The 4,234-nt window shown below is 41.6% G+C and overlaps 1 pseudogene; it reads right to left on the bottom strand.

Annotated features, from left to right (window-relative positions):
• Positions 1–351: 351 nt before the first annotated feature.
• LOC127294035 (glycerophosphodiester phosphodiesterase GDPD4-like) lies at positions 352–3,941 on the bottom strand (annotated as a pseudogene).
• Positions 3,942–4,234: the final 293 nt, after the last annotated feature.

Here is a 4,234-nt window from a genome sequence, read left to right as displayed (position 1 = left end):
CGGCCATCCGTTTTAGGGATAGGTCCGCGCACTGGGCCGCGTTTTTGTCCGGCTCGACCCAAACGGACGCGCGGGCGCGGTTTGGGTCGCGCGGTTGGAGATGCCCTGAGTTCTTATGGGTGTGTAGGCCTGTAGGTGCCCAGCCGGGAAGGCGATTTCATTCAGGATTTCATGGTAGCATGTCTGCTGGTATTTGCAAGTGGTTTTTGCATATTTTTTCGGGGTGTCCATTTGGATTTCAGTATTTCCATGTATACTACTGCTCTCATTTGCACATGCACATGCAGGTGTGCTCAGTACAAAATTAACGAAATATTTTTATTTATCCTAGTCTACATATTGATGCATCAATGACAAAGGCATGATTCCATTATGTATAGCTAACATTACATGAGGGCTAGAAGGTTATCTTCCATTACATGGTAGCATTGTCATAACCTAAAAAATACCGTCCAGCCGTTACAGGGAAAAAGATGTAAGAGCAAACGTCATCATGGTGAGATGAATGGCATAACACTTGAATCGTAAAAATGAGTTAAAATCATCTATGCTACTGGTCAATCTCCATAGGAGAAAAAAGTCCTTCAAGTTCTACTCTCGTATCATGCAGACAAAAGCAGTCACTGTGGAAATGCGATGAAGCTTATAGCCGTCACTATGCAAAGGCACTGCCATCTTCCATGCATTTTGTTCTCATCTCCTGCATCAGCTGCTGTAGGAGTGAAGGGTTGCTTGTCACAATTGCATCAACCTGCTCATACATCATCCTCTTCATGGAGTCGATATCGTCAACAGTCCATGCATAAACTTTCGATCATTTCTGTTTCAAAACCCAACAGCTCAGTTAGTTGTCAGACTAATTCCATTGTCTTAATTTGGAGAAGAAAAAACATTACCTGTGCATGGTCTTCATAAGCCTCCCATTGATCAAAGAGTGATATACACCAGCAACTTTAGCCCCTTCAATCCTCACTAACTCTGTTCTTCTGCCAGTTGACCAATCAACCATGACAATATAGCCAACCTGTAACAGATAAATAGTATGGGTGAGTTACGCAACAGCGCTGGTTGCAGCTAGGGGTGGGCAAACAAGGTTTGACCGGTTTTAGCTTAGTTCATTTTTTCGCTCTAAAGTGGAAGTGGAGATTTAATTTGTGAAAGGAAATGAACTACTCCCACTAACCGGTTTGCAACGGTTTAAATTTTGCACACCCTTAGTTGCAGCCATGTAGGCATGGATAAAAGACTGGGATGTGGGTTATTGTATTTTCTATGGAAAATAGAGAAAAACTGACCACAACATCTTTTGACAGGTTGACGACATCTCTTCCTATGTTGTCACTTTTTGACCAGATTACACAATTTTTGCAGTTTGTTCTCTTGATTTGCAAAGAATGTAAATGATGATGGGAACATGATTTAGCAAACATGCTGAAAATCTGCGATATTTTGGGCAACTATGGTGAAATGATAAACAAATGAAATTAATAAGAAAATAAAGAACTGCACAACTTTAGTTAGATGGATAGAACAATAGACAATTTTGCCATGGATGAAAATGCTAATTTTAATTTTGAGAAGCAAATGCGACCAGGTAGAAAATATCAAACTACTGTAACCACTTCCACCAATACACAAGTCACATACGTACTAAAATTAGCAGGCTCCTTTCCATTTAACCTGTAGAAACCAATGATACAGATATGATACGAACATGTGATGAACCAAGACTTGCAGATAAAGGGAATAGCTTATGCTATTTGAACCACCTATTTAATGACAAGTGAAAAATGATCTACATAGCACTTACAATGGACAGTACATCTTCAGCCAAACCTTTCTCAAATGAAGGAGGCCCAACTTTGACATCCAGAATCACTTGTCTTGCAGATTGTGATATCAACTACAAGAGGTGAAACACTCAGTGCCACACATATCAATTAATTCATACTCGTGTGTTTCAAACACACCAATAGCAAGATTTACATGAGTCATTTGAAGGTTAAGCGGATTACAAGGATTACTAATAAATAATTCCAACAACACAAACTCATTAGACAGATGCTTACTGCTAGAGCATCTTCTGCTTTGGGAACTTCCTGGTTTTGAACTGTTCTTGATAGCTGAAACTTTGTGGACAATGCTTTTATCTACGAAGACTAAAAGGTCACTTTGTTAGTGTGTTCCATCACCAAAGTCAGCCGATGATCATGATGTGCTTCAGGAAACTAGGACTGAATATAATAAATGCAGCTACTTCACAAGTTGAAACTATCATTTGACTGGCTTCGTTTAGCAGAGCTACAATAATGAAACACCACTTGCAATTTATGAACCGGGACAAACAATTTCGTAGTTGGCAGATAGACTAAACAAATAAATAAACTCACCTCATGAGCGCTCTAGTGGCCAACTTTTGCTGTAGAATTACCAGACATTCTTTGCAGATCCCTGACTGTGTCAATTTCGAATCAAGTCCATGATATATTATTACAACAAAAGAGAATTAGTACCATGCAAACTACTGCACTTCTGTTTGAAATTTTTTGCTTTTATTTATAAGTTATCATTTATTTGTGTTACATTGACTAGTGACTAGTGTTTGTGGATGCCAGCATCAATAATGATAAACCTTACAACAAGAATATATTTTGGGTTTCCGTGTCTTCTGGAAATGAATGTTAACAGGCCCAATACCAGAAGGCAAAACCCTTTGATGGTTATGGAAGATAATAGGAAAAATATACTAGCATTTAGGAAAGAAAGCAGTCATATGACATTTAGTGCGAAGTAGAGTTTTCTTATAACAACTGAAGATAATAGTTGGAGTAGATGATCTCCGAAGTGTCAACACATAAATAATGTGTGAGTGTGACCAAACATCCAAGTGCAGATATAAGGTGCCTAGTTTCCCATCCAGTACACACTAGAGGGATAAACCACTTAAGTAGTGGTCCATTTTCCAGTTAGCTGCCAATCAGCAACTAAGCGACAGTACAATGCATGAAAAAATGGTAAAATATAATGGATCCAACCTCGAGTACAGTCTGTGGATAACAAATCAAGCAAACTATGCCATATCAAATGGTATAAAAAACATCTATCTAGCACATCTATTAGTATTAGAATTCATAACCGCTTTCGTGAGTTCCATTACGTTATACATACAACAAATGCAACAGTTCTTAAGAGTTCAGCTACTGCACCTAATAAACCAATCAACAGTCCTGTTGGCAGTTCAGGTGCCACATGAACTGCAATGTTTCGGGTAGATTCTGCTGCTACAGCCAGGCAGCAATTCAAATTACCTGTCATGGAGGGCGAAGAGTGTGCCATCCGAGGACCTCGACACATCCAAAGCCATCCTTAAGGCGTCCATCTGAAACCAAGAACTCGTCAGCACATTCCTCCAGCCAAATAGATAGATAGATAAAAATCACCCGGTAACAAGTTCCCCGAGAATCCAGGATCGCGGCGATCTACCACCCACCGAGTTAGGGAATGCGTTTGTGGAGTCGCCGCCGTGCGCGCACACCATCGGCGGGCTCGCGATCCACCCGCAAGTCCTCTCGCGCATCTGTGAGACGCAAGGCGCGACAGAAAAGTTAGAACCGACGCGTGACAGATGAACGCATCCGGAAGGGAAAGAGATCTCGAAGGGTGGACTGCTGCGGGGACGCACGCGGTGGAAGCGGCGGAGGCGGAGGTGGAAGAAGACCGGCGCGACGAGCGAGAGGGCGGCGAGGAGGAGGAGCAGGCGGCTGGCCGGTAGGAAGCGGCGGAGGCTGCGGAGGAGGGTGGCGTACGGCGAGGCCTTCTTGGCGGCGGGGAAAAGGGGGAGCGGCGGCGGCTGCCGGCCGAGCCCGAGGAGCCCTCTCATGCTCCCTCTCTCTCGCCGGTTCGGTGCTCTCGTCCTCACTTTCTCTCTTTTTTTTCTCTTGACCCTGTGTGTTTGTAAATTGTAATGGAGATTTTTGGCTTCCAAGCTCTGGTATTCCCTGCATACTAAAAAATCGAAAATAACATTTACAAGTTTCAAAAAATCGTGAAATAAAACCCTAAAAGTAGATAATGATGTATCTCACAAACTATGGAAAATCTCAATTCTCCAATAAAATTACAAAGGATGTGGATCTAAATATAGTGATTTCAAATCTCCAAAAAAATCAGACTTTGTTATTTTTGTGTAGCTTAGAATAAAAAACATTCAAATTTATAATTTTCATCAAATACT

Source organism: Lolium perenne, chromosome 4 (genome assembly GCF_019359855.2).
Source record: "Lolium perenne isolate Kyuss_39 chromosome 4, Kyuss_2.0, whole genome shotgun sequence".
Lineage (NCBI taxonomy): Eukaryota > Viridiplantae > Streptophyta > Magnoliopsida > Poales > Poaceae > Lolium > Lolium perenne.
Note: the sequence above shows the minus strand (reverse complement) of the source record. Positions and strands in the feature narration are given on the sequence as shown.